The sequence below is a fragment of the Papilio xuthus genome, unplaced genomic scaffold (assembly GCF_000836235.2).
Source record: "Papilio xuthus unplaced genomic scaffold, Pxut_1.1 DF826923.1, whole genome shotgun sequence".
NCBI classification, from domain to species: domain Eukaryota; kingdom Metazoa; phylum Arthropoda; class Insecta; order Lepidoptera; family Papilionidae; genus Papilio; species Papilio xuthus.
This window is the reverse complement of record NW_013531726.1, coordinates 2,011,213-2,031,228: the sequence shown is the minus strand read 5'-3', so window position 1 is coordinate 2,031,228 and position 20,016 is coordinate 2,011,213. Positions and strand designations below refer to the sequence as shown.

The 20,016-nt window shown below is 32.6% G+C and overlaps 1 protein-coding gene and 1 long non-coding RNA gene across 2 annotated transcripts in view; one reads left to right on the top strand and one right to left on the bottom strand.

Moving 5' to 3' along the window:
• Positions 1–7,142, top strand: part of Ubx (ultrabithorax) — a 110,274-nt gene extending 103,132 nt beyond the window's left edge. The window contains exon 3 of the mRNA XM_013318419.1: positions 4,653–7,142. The gene's annotated coding sequence lies outside the window, so the exon portion shown is untranslated. The remainder of the gene's footprint in view (positions 1–4,652) is intronic.
• LOC106122461 (uncharacterized) lies at positions 1,692–19,181 on the bottom strand. Its single transcript, XR_001228108.1, has 3 exons — positions 18,998–19,181; positions 18,349–18,392; positions 1,692–2,494 (listed from the first exon to the last, which is right to left on the bottom strand). It is a non-coding gene; the product is annotated as an uncharacterized LOC106122461 (long non-coding RNA).
• Between the last annotated feature and the right edge of the window lie 835 nt (positions 19,182–20,016).

Sequence of the window (20,016 nt, the reverse complement as noted above, 5' to 3'; positions counted from 1 at the left end):
CCTAATGGTGACATATAACAAAGTGTTACGGAAATAAATTGGATATACAAGAAAAAAAGGAAGGATTAGCTCGAACGGTCCGAGCGCATTCGGCGCGTACTAAAATAAAATTAATCTGTATAGTGTGAAAGTTCATTTCGGCGACAAATGGCTGCGCATGCGCCGCTGTCGCGAGCTTCCGCGTAAGCCGCGATGCTCTTGAAAGATATGCCGGAATATATCCGAACAGGTCACGAGGTCTTCTCCGTATGTTTTGTTACTTTTTGTTTAGAAAAACAAACCGTTTCTATTACTGGAAGACATTTCAACGCTGTTCTTGGTCTTTTGAATTGACTAGGAAATAATCATGCATCAATAATCACTACGTTTGTACTGGAACTTTGTACCAATAATATTTCGTAACTAATAATATTCTAACATTCACATTATTAACATTTTCATAAACAAATAATACATAAAATCGTGGACAAATAGCCAACAAGGAAAAACGTGGACATAAAAATGTACAGTTGTATTTCGTATTCAATGTGTTCAGAGCGTGGCGTACAAAAGCCTGCAAATATTTGGAGTAGGTAACTTTCGGTCGGATTTTTTTCCCATCGTGTCATGTTTTGCGAAATTTACGCGCAGCTTAAAACGTCTAAAATTTTAGCTTGGCCCGTCCAAAATCCTGATTAACGACCGGCGCGGGGGGTGGATCGGAATCCTGCGCGAAAAACCTCTTCTAAATCTTTTTAATATGTATGTACATGTATTTTGAACATTGTGTTTAGTACCTACTAAAAATTGTACAGATTATTACAAAAAAAAAACAAACAAAAAGATATATCTCATCAAAAAAGTAAGTTCTCCATGACCTTAATGCATGAATGTAGTAATACTTAGGTTTACATACACAAATCACGAAAATTAAAATATCATACAACTTCAACATTCAACTGTTTAGATGAACGTACGGATGGGTGGATGTTTGTTAGTAAGTATCTCCAGAAGGGCTGAACGGATCTCGATGAAATTCGGCATGGATGTAAAACATACTCGGGAAGAACACATAGGCAACTAATTATTCTATTTTTTAAATTCCGCGCGGCCGGAGTCAAGGGCGACGACCAGTTATTAAATATTTTCATTCAACTCGTCTTCAAGAAACTACAAAAAAATTGGCATTATTGTGCGGTGTATCGCTTGTTGAACAATGAAGGAAACAGTAATGGCGCTCGCGTTGTAGGGAGCATGTCACTTGGGGCCGCATACGTCGGGCGGGGATGTGAATTGATAGCCACTCCGCGCAGGTAAGGGGTGGGATCATCCCCCGCCACCGCCGCGGCATTTGTAAACACAACTTAAAAAATGATAAAGAAACGCTTATGTTTTTATACATTAAATGTAAATAACATAACATTTGAAATAAAATAAACAATTGTACATTAAAACGACTATAATTTCATTAGATACAAAGTAAGTGCAATTGAAATTGAAAGAAATACATACAAAATACAAGACGGAGACCTATAATGCTTCTTTCATTGATTTTTTGTTATTAAGAATTATATAAATTCTATGCTATCCAAGTATAGGTATTCTTGTCGATTAATTTCACGTATTTTAAAGCATTATTTAGAACAAATACAAAATTAAGTTGCTTTTGTTTTAAAATACTCCAACGAATTCTCAACCCTTTGCGGTTGGAACTATCATCTAACAATATTCATGCAAATTTTAAGTATTTACGCATTCATCTAATATGCGTTAACGAATGTAATAAAATGTACGCGTCAGTGGGGAGCGGCGCGGCTGAGACAATTTGCTGCGCCCACCCTCTCTAAGCCCACCTATGCGTCTTTCTTATTGCTGGCTAAATCTCGAATATACAACTAAGATTAATCCCGCTGAAAGAAAGGGTGCGTCAACCCCTTATCGCTTTTGATACAATGTCACGCAAAAAGAATTAAAAAACACAATATTGAACAGGCAATTTTTCTGGTAGTAATTCTTTTTAACATGAGACCTTAACTCTTTACCAATTTCGCAATGGAATATTTTGTTACTTTATGCAGAAACCATCCCGATGTTACATAGCGATGGGAATATTTATTACATCAAGATGGCGTCAACTGGAATGGAGTTAGTATTGGTTTAAATCTAAATATTATCCCCGCTGACTACCCCCTTTTGTTCTGAGGTCTTAAAAAATTATATTTCTATTTCCTAGTTTATAAGCCGGTCTATATTAATTACACCCAAGGCAGAATACTCGCAACCCTTATCAAGGAAAGACGCCAGTTTTTTCTCTCGGTTTTTCCCAAATAATTTATTTAGCGGGCCGCCGTCAATTTATCTCTGTGGGAGCTAATTTCGCGTCGGGCCGGTGGCTGGCTGGCGCATGCTGTAATTCAACAAATTGCGCGTCCTATTGGATTTATGGGCTCTCGCACTTGACGGAGCGCTCGCCTCCCTTCTTCCATTGTTCTTGATGCCGGATCGTACCGGACAACTGAAAAAATAAAATAAAAATGAACAATATTACGCACTCTTGATTATAATTAAGGCACGTGTCTGTTATCTTTTCATCATAATAATTTTTACGAAAATAAATAATTATATTAATAAAAATCAACTCACATCTTTCAAAAGTAGCGTCGTTAATAAACATTACTAAAACTTGTCGGTTTAATTATTCAAATATTACACTGTAAAATGACAAAAACAAGAGTATCGAGGAGGATTATTCTACTTGTAATTAATAAAAAAAACACTAATCAAAACGCGCTAGTTCATTTAAAGTGACCATCTTTCGACCAAATCTCCACTTCTCCGGGTGGGATCGTGGTCAAGGGCTAGCTTATAAAACGTGAAAAAAAAAGTGAAGTAAATAATAATAAGACCAATATACTCAGTGATTCTGTATCTATGTACAGTATTTTGTGCCATATGACTTAGTGGATGCTCATCCTTTGCACAGGAGTATAAAACAATAGCATCAATTATTCGGTTGGCGTTCTTTATTACTTTCGCTGGAAGGAAAGGTAAGCTCTTTATTCAGGCTTTACTTCTTCAAACATTACGTGGCAGACATTCTTTTTATCGTGATATTCCAAATTTATTTATAATCTAAACGCTTTAAGCTTTCATATAAATGTACCTTCTTTTAATTGTCAAATTAACTTACGTTACTTTTAACGTTAAATGTCAACCTTACGTAGCTTTTCAACTAAATATTATTATACCTTTTACAATTCAGTTTCTTTTGTAAGATGATATTCAAAGAAATTTCCATCGCACCTTAAATATTCTAGATAATTCAATCTTAGATTTATGATGAAAATAAATACAATTGAAACTTAGAAATACATGTAAGTCGAACTGAGTAAGAATACAAGGCGCGAGCGTTTCTGTTATGTGTTTCTTTCTGCTGACTGCGGACGGCGGCGGCGGGCGTCTCGCTCGCGCCCGCCGCTGCGAATGGCCCGATTCAGCATAAAGTGACACACCTAGAGCTGAGTCTACCACCTATTTTTATTAATCGATTAATAATTTAAATTATTTTATTCTCAGTTAATCTTGGGTTAAACACTATATTCTATTCAACTTTTAAGTATGAAAATAACTGAACTTTAGCCGGTTGTTATAAACTTGCAGAAGCTTCTATATTCTCAAGCATTTAAATTTTAGATATAGGCAAACGGTTAAGTAACATAAACTAGACGAATAAACTAAATAAAAGAAAAATCGCAACAGATAGACCTCAATAATAATATTCTGTCGGAAATAATTTCATATTTATTTTATTTATTATATTTTTCATAAAACACCGTGTATCAATTTAAAGATACCAAATAGTAGTATTATGTAAGTTAAAGTCGTTATAAGTATTCCGTAATCTTCCATTTTGATTATGATCTGCATAAAATCAAACCGTAAGTACTACCAACTGGCTAAACAACTAAATATCTGGCAGCGCTTGCTATGTTTACAGTTTTAAAATATGTGTTATTAATATTCAAATGAATATAAAATGCGCATTGCTTAGCTTGTTTATGTAAAAGCGTTGCTATGCCAAATGTTTTATTTACGATTATTTCATTGTCACACTTAAACTATCATTGACACACTAAAGCAGCTCTATAGCAATTCTTCGAAGTTTGTAAATCAGCATATGCAAAGTGGTATAGCAATAAATCTAGCAGCTCTTGCTCGTTCTCGCATCATGTTACATCTTAATTTCAGAGCCGGCTCAACGCAGCCTGCCCGCCAGAGATACGGCCCTTTATCAAATAAGCATTAAGTTAAAAATTTACTTACACTGATGTAAAAGTAATCATTTTTTCATTACGTGAAATTGAAGTTGAATTGACGAAATTAATTAGGGAATTGTTGGTATTAGTTATAAACATGATATTTATGATTAAGGAATAAAAACTCTCTATATACAAAAGATTATAATATAAAACTTTTATCATTACACTAAACTAAAAACATTAGATACTTTAGCTTTTTTATCTTATCAAGAAAAGTGGAACCGTTCACTGGCATATTTCTATGCGTTTGTTGCTTTAAATTTGAGTTATTTGCAAAGATCAAGCATAAAACATTATTTTATAATTTCCCTATGATTGGCATTTAAATTAATTTCGCTTTTCCTTTTGTTTCAGGTGGTCGACGTGTATAATGCTGTAAACGTATCGGTAGGTGATAGGAATATGTTTGAATCAGCGCGCTCTTCGACAGCTTAAAAGACGTTATACGTTTTAGGAGCGATAAGCGATAGATGGATCGTTCGTCGTATTACTGGCCGGTATACGCGGCGCGATCCACGTCGCGGAATCAAGATATCAATGTTGACTGTCGAATAAATTTTTACGCCCACACTAACGCTTAGGCGATCGACTACCGTTGATTTATCGTCAAAATATCCCGTTAGCAACGCTCGCTGAGCACACTCTGAACATCACTATTTCAAAATAAAAGAACCCGTCGCGATATCATCGTCGACCATAAATTATATAATGCTCGCATGAAAAATACGCGTCTCCGTGCTTGGTTATTTATTACTCGAAATAAATGCATAAGTTATGTTAAATCCGAAGCACATTTCGGTGTATTCATTAGAAGCGGAAAGGAGGCAACGAGTTAAGAAAAGCGTTTAATTATCAAAGTAGAGTAAAGTACTTTAGCAGCATTGCAAAAGTGTCCGGTATCGGCGCAGTGGATCTGCTATCGGCGCTATCGCTCCGGTGGCTGTGCCACACTAGGAATAGGTCGAGTTCCCGCGTTGTTCCGAGCCGTGATATATTGTTCCGCATCTCCCTGTATAAATCTTGAACGCCTGCTGAGGTACACGGGACACGGCCGCCGCGCCGCAGCTCCGAGCTTCAAATGGAATTGTGTTTTTATTTATCGTGCGAATCGTAACCCACTATCGCTCACTCGAAATCGCACTTTATCTGCCGAAACGCGGACTCGGATCAATGTTCACTTTAACCCACAACTGGTTGTAAGTTCTACGCGCCGTCTCTGTGTTCTTATCGATGTGCGACTATTTTGATATTCAACGCTTTTGAACTTTCGTTTCCTGAATTACGAATTGTTTACTCTCTAGATATTGTCATAAATTAGAACAAAACGTTTAAACATAGTATAAATACATAAATAAATGCGATTTAGTGTGGGCTAAGATACCATATTTGTATAATAAAATATGTTTTTTATCTGATCTTGTGGAAATTTCTTGTGACAGATTCAACTTTTTTGTAAAGTATTTTCGGATTGTAAAATTACATGAGATTATGTCGCGTGTATTGAAAAGAGATTGCTTATTGTAAATATTGAATATGAAATCTGATGTACAACGTCTGTATACGGTCATCGAGCATAATAATAGTGATATCTGCGCTGCAGATTATGTGTATAATATTATTTTCTTTTGACATGACGCTCCATTTATATAGCTATTTGAATATTAGATTTAAAAGAAGAATTAGACCTTAATGATAATTTTATTTAACCTTATCTCAGACACGTTAAATCACTATAACATATTTGAATATATAAGTAAGTTATCAAGGTTTATCGAAGTTCTAAATTGATTTATTTATCAGAATGTTTTAAATCAATTCGAAGTTGTTATATTCAAGTTTTCATTTAATTAGAAGGTCTTAAATCACGATAGCTAAATATTGCGTCATGTCATAAATCCTAAATACGTAACTACAAAGGCTTTAGTACGAAAAATATTCCATTTATTAGTCGATAGCTTAACTTATACTTAGTAAAATAGTTTACCTATAGTCACTTTGAGAAAATGACAACAATCAATACTAGTTGTGCCCAGTATACGAATAGCTAATTAATATAAGTAATATTATAATTTATTTTTAAGATACAGTAGTAGTAATATTTTTGGATTCCTATAAACATATACGTAACTTGTCTTCTTAACTTAGGATTTGTCGAGCGAAATTTGGTCGAGATTCTTTCTGATGTAAATTTATAATTCCATCAAGCTTGAAGTGCCAAATTATTTGATTTCGTCAAAATTTACTAATTTAATATTAAATTCATTCATTGAATTATCTTGAAGAAATGTGAAAATTGGTTATAATGAAAGAATCTGCGCCAAATCATTGCTTAATCATATTTTTTTTTTGTTAAATATTGTAAATATTGAATTACTTATTTATAAAATTAATCCTTATATCTGTTATGAATTAATTTTACTTGTGAGAATCAAAATTTGTACACTTGTTTTGAAAACACGATCATCGGCTTTCGAATATTTTTTTTTATTGTTTAACAATCAAATAAATATATTTTATTTATTTAATTTGGTACATGCTCATGAATGTTATACGTAAATTGTCCTTAATGAAGCATTTGTCATAAGTAAATATTAGTTAGGCCCAATTTATTGTAATGTAATATAATTAATATTAAATAGTAATAGGCGAAGAGAAATACTTAAAACCTCGAGGGATTCTATAATATAAAATGATTTAAACGTTTTTTTGTGTTTTATAATTGTATTTGTGTGGAGCGTTGTGTAATATTATATACGTACATATATATTACTATGAATATCTATTGAATCGAAATGGATATTATAATTTTTTGTACAATATCGGCGCCAGTGCGACACGAAACATGCATTAAATAAAAATTCTGTTACTGTAAAATTGTTTTTTTTTTCTTCTTATTAACCATATAAGTCCTACAGTATTCTACAAGTATTCTGAAGATTTGAGTGAAACTTATTAGTTGCATTTTGTGATACGATAATAAGACTCAGGAAGATAAAATCTGATTGACCAAAGCCAAAACTCAACCATCTTGATGGCTAAGTAGACTTTACCAATAAACTACGAGAAAAACATTTTTAAGAAAGTTTAAAGTCAAGTAAATTGTTTATGACCGCGAAAAGCAAAAAATATTTTACCATGGGTTGTCGAGACCAAAATTGCCGTTTAAAAATGTTGTCCTCTCTGTTTTGTTGAAAATGAAAGATAGGGATGACGATATATTTTATACAGAGATTTTCGTCTCACAAGATATTATTTAAGAGATATAACACTTTTTTTTTTTTTCAGTAGCTATAATTTTTAAACGAAGTGTTGTTTCCTTTGAATTTATGACAAACCCTTGAGGAGTTGGCTGAAATTTTATGCGGATTATTAAAGCAAATATAGTGCCGAATAATGCTCTGGAAGATACCTATATTGAGGAGTAGCCTGGCTGTCGTGCCAAACAGGAAGTTTGCTTGCGAGCCGCCGTGGATGTGGGGTTCGATTCTCTACTGCGGGATTTTCGACTTTATCTACGTTTTAAAATTTCCCCAAAAGAATTGTATGAATTATTTTATATACTCTATTACTTGAGAAATAACAAATTTATTTATAATACTTACCATCATTTTATTTTATTACATCAAACAATATTTTTATCTAATGTCTTTATTTTAAAATATATACACAAATTTTGTAATTCTAATTGTTCCTTAAGCATAAAATATGATTCTATGTCCTCGTATAACCTTCGGATGACATTGAAAACACTGTCCATATCTCCAAGGTTTATTTAAGGTTAAATCTAGCAGTGTATAAAAACATTATGACGTCATAACAGACATTCTAACTTCGGCCTTTCCACGAGTACAACATCCTAGAGATAAAGGTTTAATAATTTTATGTCAATAATTCACGACAACTGCTTAGAAGTACAATCTTTATATATATAATTCTTCTGTGAGTGTGTATGTCACTGAACTTCTCTCAAACGACTGGACCGATTTTGATGAAATTTTTTGTGTGTGTTCAAGGGGATCTGGGAATAGTTTAGATTCACAATTTTGTCCGCTGGACAATGTTTTTTTAATTAATTTTTAATTTATTAGTAGTTGTTGATTTTGGAATGTTTTACATTGGATCCGACAGACGGCGCTACTGTGTGTACCATCGCAGTGTCAAATTTTAAATAATATTCGAATTTTAATTTTAGCTTATTAAAAAAAATTCGAAATTTTCAAATTAAAGACGTGTAGACAGGACAACGTCTGTCGGGTCTGCTAGTTTCCTAATAATTATACAGTTCTTATTGGCTGCAATGTACAATATAATTACACTTCTTCTTCAAATGTCTCAAGACAGACAGATCAGAGAAGAATTAAATATTTTTTATTCTACTATTAGAAATTCAATAGGTAATACATATATTACCAAAAAAATAGTACTAGTTGATTTACTATAAACTTCAAATACGGTTTCCTGTTTGTTACACCAACATTTGTAACGGGAGATACGCCATTACGCAAGCGTTAGTATCCGCGGGATTTCGTCTATTATTTATGACTCAAGAAACTAAGCTTCATTTTTTTATATTACACTTAAATTTAGCGGTAGGTAGGTAGGGCCGTTATAAATCAGGGTGTATTCGGCGGATTAGAGAAAGAGTAATGACCGGAGTCCACCTGGAGGGACGACTATTTGTTACCTATTTGCTCGCACGACGGGGTAACTGCGTCTTACATTGGCGAGAGGGTGTGTTTGTATTCATAACTTTATGACAATTTTCGTATTTTTTGAAAATGGAAATAGATCTCTGTGACAAATGCCATAGTAGCTAAAGTGATCTCTGTTGTTTCTGAACTGTTAAAAATATGAAAAAAAAAATTATCCCAACAAGATAATCCGGTCAAAATTTAAGCTGGCTTTAGATAGACCTTTATGTGAAAATTAAGGCCGCCATGAAAGGCTTATAATTAACGATCTAATTAGAAACGTGAGACTGCTTACTTTATTAGGTGGCTCGGGGTTTCGTGACGCCACGATGTTCCTGATATCGGATTTTGGTCTAGTTTAATTAGCTGTTTTCATGTTACGGCCGTTTGTTTAAGATTTCTACTCCACAAGGGTAAAAGATTTATAAATTTTAAGTTAAAATACTTAAGGTAATGAAATATAGAAGGTGCTAATTGCAATATTAATTAAAAACATCAATTAATCTTTAACTACGAGATAACAATAATAAAGGAATCTGTCGTATTTATAACCTCTACTTGACTACATTTCTGTAATATGTTTACCTTATTCATAGTTAGGTAATATTCAATGAAATTCCACTTAAAGAAATTTAAATGACATATAAGTGTTAGAAATTCTCTCCCAATGTTTAAAATGTTTAAAATTCACATCAACAAACACATACAACGAAACTTGTATTTCCGAGGTGCATGGAAAAACCTGGCATTTTGCATGGTACACGTCAATTCAACACGCTCTCCTCACCCACTTAATATGACACGTGTCTTGACTCGCAAGCTAGCGAGTTGATTGCGCTGTCCACGCCACCAAGAAAGTAAACGTGTACTCAATAACTATGCATTTGAATTTTCTTAATCTCTTATCTAACATGTTATCATTGGTACTAAATATACTGTGACATTCAAAAACTTTTATTACACCCCACATTTATTGATATAAAATAGGTATTTTTTTGTTTCATTCATACGCCTCAAGTCATTGCTAGCGTTACACTGACCTCTATAAATGGACTGGCTATAAGGCGTGATATTTTGTGCCTATTTGTGTTTCGCCATTTTGGCGCTGATGGTAACGATTTGGTGCGTTGGTATGGATCCGTACTAATAACAAAAATAGAATTAACTGTCGCGTAACATCAGCAGGAGCGGTCAGATCGGAACGAAAAAAGCAGTAATTTCTAAGCTTATATTATATTTATCAGTGTATCTTTACGAACAGCAGTGGCTAAACCATGCATTTAAAATCAATTTGACATGTAGTAAACGTGAAATTAACAAGGATTTAAAGGTATTTCTTTGTGCTAAGTCATAGTTTACTGGCAATTATAATTTAAAAAAAGTAAATAGCGTTAGAAAAATACTTAGAATGTGATAAAACAAATATAGACGTTATATTAAATAGATGATTTGTGGTGGTTAAAGGTGAAGTCCATTAAATCAAAGTATGTAATAAATTTTTCACATAACGGTATCATAAATGAAATAAAATACCTGTCTATTAGTTTAAAAGCTCATTCAAGTATTATTTTAAACACTTAAATATAGACATAAAATCAACCGTGATATTTATGACGAACATAATTTTAATATTTTAATATCAGACTTTCTATATTATTAAGTTGTCATCATTGACATATACCATTAAATAATTCTTAAAAAAAATCTTCAAAAGTGTTTGCGAAATAAAGATATTTATAAAATTAACATTTATTTTTTTTGTCTTATTTTTTTTCTTGTTTCTATTTATGCGAGAGTTCCGTGACGTTTATTCTCACTTATTCTTTTTTATTCGATTTACAAGAATGTTGATATTATCGGTAAGTAATTCACATGCAGTCTCCATTACGACTTAACTTTCGGCTTTTCGACTTTAACCATTTTGATGGAGGTTATCGGAATATCGACACTCGTCGCAACTGGACAAATAAATTCTTCTTTTCTTGTATGGGAACCTTAGGCATGTCAAATTATTTATAATACAAATACACATTTATTTACAACTAATTAAATGACTTACCGTGGGTTTCCAAGATCAAAATCACCTTTAAAATATATTATGTCTGTTTTGTTTAAGATCACGAGGACTGAGATGACAATATGTTTTATACACAGATTTTGCTTTCAGAAACCACCAGTTAGCACACATATTTATTGCTGTAGCAAAACAAATTTCTGCAATATATTCCAATCGCATATTTCAAAAGATATGAATACAAATTGTATAATACAATAATAACGCTCGCTAAATGCATTCATATTTAACGAAGATCTAGACAATATTGTGCAACGCATGTAAATAGTAGTAGTTAATGTACGAAACAACCATAAATCCCTGTCTGTATCAAGTACAACTTGCGCTGTGGAATCGTGCGCAAACGCAACAGATAAGATATACGTCGCGCGTGCGCGTGCGCAGTGTCCCGCGGGGTACGCTAATTAACCCTTCAGATTCACAACACATGCGAAACGTTATTTATTAATAACGTGACGCTATTTGTAACATATCTATCGTACTTGATAATTGTTAGATGATAGTGTTTTGTTTGTTTTGAAATATGAGGCAGTACGTTGTGTTCTTTATATAAACGCGGAATTCAACTGCCGCGATAATTGTTTAAACATATCTTGTTGTCTCTGTCTTATGAAAGAGAATGTAAGAGATGGCAATATTTGAAGATATAAGTGTATGTACAGTGGAAACCCACTGCTTTCATAAATTATAGTTAAGAAAATCTTTCTCACAAATTGGTGGATGAATTATATAGGTGATTATTATGGCTAATTTAATTACCAAATGATTTTTCTTAATAGAAATGTTTTAAAGAAACTTGACTTTTACTAGGATTAAGCTTCCGATTCTTCTATTAACATTCGCAACTTATACAAAATTAACATTGCAGATATTATGGGTGTAGTTAATATTCTAAAGAAACTTCAACCGTCTTTCTTTTTCCGTCTCATATTAGTTTTCAAAGAAATACCATTCGGTACAAATAAAGCACAGGTAAAGAAAACAACATAATTGTATTACCTTTAAAATGTAAAAATCTGACAAAAGATTAAAAAATATTGTTTATAATAACAATAACATTCGCACCGCAGTCGTATCGAGTAGACAAAGCTGAGTGACCAAGTGTCATAAATGCATGATTTACGCAATTACCTCTTAAGGGTGGTAATAAATTACCGTTCACTACACTATACCAATTACAAAATTATATTTTACATATCAATATACAGATTGTACACAATTATGAATCTTATTGTTATTGAAATAGAGTTTACATCATTATATACAGCGGTAAAGGTTCGTGCTAATTTTAATGTGCAATGTGGGTCTTGATTATTCACAGATATTGAATCATGTAATACCACCCGCTAACTTGAGGTGAGACTAAAAATTTTTATGTGTTCTTTAAAGTCAACATAATAAATGTTTTATGGTCAAATTTCATTGTGACAACAGGTAAATTTAAAATATCTATAATGTTGTGCAAAATAACGCTATTGTGAACGATTTAAGGTTTTCTTATGAATATTTCTCATATTATATTGATATAATTAGTACCTACATCATGCATTACAGCGTATCCAAAGTTTTCTGACCTTTGTTACCGTATCACCTCTTTCCCTATCCACCCTTTTCTTATGAGGAGACGCATAGGAAGGGAAAGTACTCTCTATCTTTGCTTCCCTTTCTCCGTCGATTAAAAGTAGGCAACGCATCTGCAATTGCATTTACGGGTACGGTCACTTCGCGAATTCAGGTGGCAAAAAGTAGCGAAAATAAGGGCAACTGAACATCAATTTTCTTTAAAGGTTTCACCTTAAGAAGAAAAATAAATAGGTAGGTGTAGCTGAGCTATAGCAAGTTATAAAAACTGTATCCTTCGTTCTCAATATTAAATCGATTTATTTTTGTTAATTTGTTTGACAAGTTAGCTCATATTTAAACGTAACTAATTGCTTTCAAAACAAGACTATAATTAAGTGATATTCGTCATTGATAGACCCGATATTCCATCAATGACGAATGGTCTAAATTCTATACAGCGCACGGATAACACACAAGAGACCGTTGTGAATTATAAACCTAGTACATCCGTTGTTAGAAATATTTGCTACGAGTTTGCTATTTGATTTTAAATGCGCCTACTCGTCTACAGACAATGCCACGGTGACGTCATCGCAGGCGCCAGAATCCAACCAGGCGAATTAATTAGCAGTCGCATCGTACGCGAGTCGTACGTGATCGATCAACCTTCAATAGTAATCAGCTAGACCGATCAGGTACGCCGCCTACCGCAGACTAGTTCATTGCTTTGAGATATTAATCTACTCCATAAATAGCTGTTATCTCCCTTCGATTAACACGATTAAGGTTAATCTAGTCTAGAATGTAGATTAAATTAGTGTTTGTTTTATATCCTAAGATCTAATCGTGAATTTTAAGATTGAAATCTTCGTTTAATACATATTGCTATATCTGTTTTGTTAAAAATAATAACAGGGATGAGGAAATGTTTTATACAGAGATTTTGGTCTCAAAACCTCAAAGTATACTGCATCAATTATACTATAAATAAGCTAACTGCAATAAATTCTGCATTTTTTTCTTCTCGGCTTATGATATATTATAAAATCAGCTAAATAATTGACTAATCACAGTACCTACCCGTATTGATATCATTTTTATCCATCATCATCAGCTCACTATACGTCTCCACCGAAGGGCTCGGAGCCTACCCTAAGTTGAGGGTGATTAGGCCATAGTCAACCACGCTGGCCCAATGCGGGTTGGTTGACTTCACACATATCTTTGAATTTCTTCTCAGATATGTGCAGGTTGCATCACGATGTTTTCCTTCACCGTAAGAACGTCGGATAAATGTACATACGTAAATCGGAAATCGAAAAACACATTGGTACATGGCGGGATTCGAACCCAGGACCTGCAGATTGCAAGTCAAGTGCTTGACCCCTGAGCCACCGACGCTCTATCATTTTTATCCAACGTGATAACAATTGCTGATTTTACTTTCGGGGACAAGAACAATATACTTATTTTTAAGAGTATACTTCATTACACATAAAGATATAGAGCGGTAAAAGCTGCGCTTTAGGTTATAAACACTACCATAAGTATTCGTATTCGTATAGTAATCTTGAAACCTCATTATGGAATGATTTTATCTATTAAATGTAAACAAAAGACGAATTAATATTATAACAATTGTTTGCCGAAGGACGTGAGTCACTATCGACTTGGTATTCAGCTAAACGTTTGCGAACAAAAAACTTGTTTGTATGCCGCTGGTAGCGCGGGAAGAGCGATGATTGACAGTACATTAGGAAGGTACGAGCTTCGCAATTGCTCATGCCGATCGCCTTGACATGTCATGTTGGTACATTCGTTTACAGAATAATTGATCATCTGGCTATTAAATATACAAACATTCCAATTTGACGTGCATGTCGGCTGCAGATCATATTAGATAGTTATGAATAATTTCAATGAAATCCTGGCTTGATATATTTTAACTTCAAATTTGTTGTTTATAAGTTAACTATTGAAATTCCATATAACAATATATCTCTCTGAAACTAATACAACATGCTTCCATGTCAATATTTCGGAAGGCTGAATGCAGTTACTAAATTTAATGTATTTATAAAACAATTAGCCTGTATTTGTTACTTTAAAACTATACGTATTAAATGGTATAAATAACAAAAGTGTTAAGTAAACAGGTAATATTTGTGAACTATTTTCAGTTGTATCTAAATTAGATAAAACATTAAAAACTATTTGATAAACAGCACGTAAATACGCTATTATTCGCCTACTGAACGTAAGCTTTAATTAAATAAAATTGAAATGAAAATGCCAAATGGATTTTACGTGCTTTCATTAACGCTTCGTTTCGTATTATTTTCGAACATTTATTACGGTGTGTTGTGTACTCGATCGTAATTCATGTTCAATTTTTAAGCTATATTAAAATATGCTTCATTTTGTTTACTCATAATATTTACGCATCTATCGATGTTTTGAAAGATAAGGCTCATTTGATCCGATGTATTTACTATTTAGAAGAGCTTATTAGTTAAAAGTAATCTTACTATTTGTTCAACAATGTTAAAGCCAATAAAATCTAACCTTCCATATAACATGTAACTTTATTCCTCGGAGGGATCGAAATATTGATTTGAAAAGATAATTAGATCAAGTCATTTGTTTCAAAATAATCTTCTTTGAGAACATTCACTGTTAACCAAAAATTTCAAATTTATGTACAACTTAATTTGTTACATTCATGAATAATTATCATCTCTCTAAAACAGAGCCGACAAAATTCTGGTAACATTCGTTAGTAAGTCGACTGCGTTATTTTACGCGAAAAATACAGCAATGCGGTACGTTTTAGAGGAAAAAAAAGGCGAAGAGATGAGAATAAACAGACGACTGGGAACGGGAGCCGGCGCTCGAATTTTGAATACAAATGTAAATTAGTATCTCCACTAATTACCTTACCAGACACGTTCAGGGCTATGCGTCTTGCCGGCTTACTGAGGACTCCAATTTTTTATTCGGAGGCGGAGGATCGGGGCCATTTTTCTCATTAGCTGCAAATCAAAGTGTAATTTGTGCGACGCTGGCGTGTGTGTTCATTTTGGACAGAGGAGAGTTTTTATACGACAATTTCAAAGTAATTGTCCCCATTTCTAAATGTTGTTTTATATACTTTCATGCTAACTATTTTGTTTGAAATAAAAAGTTCAGGACAAAGAATAACATCATTAACATTGTAACCAAAACTCGTATACACAATATTACCTTTGTTAACAGTGGTAGAACTTTTACTTCAAAAAACAGATTAATACTACTGAAATAATTACCTATTAAGCTACTAGGCTAAAAAAGAATAGCAGAATCTAAAAATATGTCTATCTTTAACGATGGATATTGGAATTATCGGAAGATTACAAGATAGAGAGAATCATTCTATCCAAATCAACCCTCGTGTAACATTGGAACATAACACTCACTTACACTTTTAACACATTATAATAGTAATTGTCATTAACTTCTGACATCAGTTAGTTTTCAATTTAGCAAATTGCAAATGGCCGCTAAAATAAATATTGTCAAAATCCTATAAAATTATCATACATTCAAAATAAACCGTTAATGTTGATGAAGTACTTAAGGAAAAGCATAACTCTGTACAATTATTCTGTTTGCTATATAACAGTGTGCAAATACCATTCTCTGATTTCTCTAAGAAATAATTTCTCTAATAAACTTTTGTAAAACAAGACCATAAAATGTCTTGAAACATTAACAGAGATATTAGAGCTTATCTTTAGATATTTGCAAATAGAAAACATTAGTCGAACAAAGAATTTATTATCTGTATCTTGAAGATAATTAAAAAATAAAATAGTTAAAATTAACAAGGTGTGACACGAGCCGCACGTAAATGCCTCCGGCGTTCCGTCGGCTCTCTGTATAAAAACGCAATCATGTTTTATTTTTTCAACGCTCGCAATTTGCATGTCCCGCTTCAGAGATGATGTACTATAAAATTATGCTCTAAAAACTTATTTATAAGGTCTGCACTCTACATGCCGCTAATTAACTGAAATTGTATCATTTAATTTTTTTAAATACTCTTTTGTTAATTAGTCTGTTGTGAGCTAGAAATGAACGGCAACAATTTGATAGCAAAATTTGGCCTAGTCACACTTAATTGTAATAAAACAAAGATCTTATCTTTTTAAAAGACCTTGAAATTTTTCGTACATTTATTTCAATAATAAACTACTATTGGATTCCTATTTGTCGTCTTCATGGAACATGGAATAACTTATGATAACCAAACACTTACGTTATTATATTAAAAAAAATAAACTTCACAATCGCATTCGATACACTTACACTATATATTAAATGATAATACAAATTACGTAATAAATCATAAATGTAATAAATAAATCCAGTTGAGGTTTCGAATAATAACAAAGCGCATTGTCCCTTTTGTCCTAAATGTAGGAGACAATTACAAACGCCACGGCTGGGGTTTCCAAACATAAATCTCCCTACGAATTCCATATTTATTTATACGCAAATGTTGTTGAGTATTTTTTAAACGGACACCGGTGTCCCGTTCGATGGCATGATTTTCATTATTATACACTGTACAAATTAAAAAATATATATATATACGAAAAAGATAACGGAAAAAAAATCTGAAGGTTATTGTAATCAGAAGAAAGTAATTTCCATGTCAGTAGCTCCTTAAATATTTGTAATCTTAACAAAGCAAGAATATATAACATCTAACCGTGGGTTTCTCAGTTCAAAATCTCCGTTTAAAACATATTGCTATCTCTGCGGTGTCAAAGATAATGATAAGGACGACGATGTTTTATATAGAGATTTAGGTGTGAGAAACTCACGGTAAGTACATTAAAAAATCTAATATTACCCCAATAGTCACGTTTTATAATATTCGTATTTCCTATGATAAATACAATTTGTCGACAATAAAGTGCATTTGCAGCATTGGTAACAAATGCATTTGTAAACGAACATGAGCGGATTGAGAAGTAAATCATTGTTGTAACCTGAGCACAGTTGAAACAAACGAGTGGGTGGTACGCGAAACTGGTTGTCACTAAGTACACACTACTTGATATCTCATTCCAACTTAGTTGATATTGAAAACAAAATGTTTCTCCGGAATCATAGAAGTAAAAAAACATATTAACCAACATATTTTTTTTTCCAAAATCTTTTACATATACATAGGTCGTCGGATAGAAAATGAGCTAGATTAAAGATATTTTTATAGAATGCTACTTATAATTTACATTGATAATTTTAAACGCGTATGTATTTTTTTCTTTACAGGTTCATTTGTTGAATCACTTAAACTTTGCAAGAAAAGTGACAAATAGTTTTGTGTCGAATAAGTCACGTAATCGTTCTATTTAAAGTGATATCCAGAGGTACAATTGGTGAATAAAAATGGTGTATGGAACTATCCAAGGCTCGGCGCCGTCCAAATTAGCTGACTTGAAAATTGATCATGTCTGTTATACAGGATGTTTAAAAATCAAACGAGTGAAATAAAACCGTTTAAAAATAATGAAATACGTCGTAATCAGTTCAGATGTGACATGCATAACATAAATTCAAGTATTTGTTTACTTACCTATTGTTTTCCGCCATTTTATCTGTTAGTATGTACACATAAAGTCTATTATAGAGTAAAAAAAATCCCTGAAAATTTAAAATAGTAAGCACTTACCGAACGCTGTTACGCCTCTTACGTTGACGAAGAAAAGAATCCATCTGTAAATAAAAATTGTACATCATTTAAATCATCCTCTATATATAGAACCTCGACAATTATCTAAACTACGACAATTTAATCCGAGTCAAGTCAGCCTGGGCGCAATGTACTATAAATTATTATGTTCTAAGAATCTTAATAAAGCGGCAAAGTCTTTTGTAATATACGACGAAACAAAAATATGGACAGAATACTAAATGTTTCTTGAGACGTTCGTCGCTCATGATTTTCTTTTCCAGTAAAAACTCACAACAACAGTCAATTATATAAAAACTAGCGGTAGCCCGCGACTCCGTCACAAACTAAAAAAAACATAATTAATAGCCTATGTGTTCTTCCATACTATGTCCTATATGTACAGCAAATTTCAGCGAGATCCGTTCAGCCGTTGTGGAAATATCTTCAAAAGAACATCCATCCATCTAAACATTCGCATTTATAATATTAGTAGGAAGTAAGATATTAGTAACATTAGTATAAGACTAATATGAGTAGTGTACTTTACGCCCGATAGGGGGCGCTGCATAAATTTTAATACATATTTTGTGATGACGGTACGATGGCGTTTGTCATAAATGACGCTGGTCAGTTTAGTTTCGCTTACCTCTTCAATATAGTAATTAACCCGATGAACACAACACACACAATAACCACATTATAACACAACACACGAGCACACACATATTGATAACACGCACTTATATCAATTTGAGAAATTTACTAAACGACACTATCACTACATTTTTCATTAGAATCACTTTTAACCACCACCACTATTTTTACGATGAGACGACTGACGATATAATTAACTACCTTCTATTCCATTTGTTCCTTATTTTTAAACAATTTCATTTTATTTTCAATACATTTTCAAATTACTAACTGAAGGTGAACTGAAATCACTTGACAATATCGTTCATTATTTATAGATAATAAAATAAAACTATATTTTATAAATACATTTCATATTGCAGATTAAAAATACTGAAAAAAATCGAAAATGAATTTAAAAAAATATTTCCTTATATTTTTTTAAAATTAGGTAATAAAATCTAAAATAATAAAATGATTTAGAAAACCTTTGTGCAACTTAATTATTTATAATTATTTAATTTTATATAAACTATTTTCTTTACAAAATAATTAAATTTTCCTTACTTCGGAAAACTTCCAATAGATGGCGTTCGCGGCGTACTTATTTGACAGCTGCGCAAGCTTGTCATTTCGTACGGTTTTTTTGAAAACGTCATGTTTTAAAACGCGTCGTAAAAAGTGATTTTCGTAAATAAAATGATTAAAGCGGGCTTAAATATATATTCCATTAATTTGGAAAACTCGAAATCGATTATTCGTTGTGAAATAAAACAGATTATGTGTGCAATGAAATGTGTCCATATTGCAAATGTTTTAAATTCATGTCTGATTTTCGGTATTGTGTTGTTATTCAAAGTGAAATTGTTAGTGACTTTAGTTGTTTCCAATGCACTTCTTTTTGTGAAGCAAATTTTCTATAGGACAATGAAGACTTGCGGTCTTGAAGGTAAGTAGCAAACATTTAGTTTTGTATATGATAATTGTATACGTCATGAGCTAATTTATACATAACCTACAATCTTTGTTTAC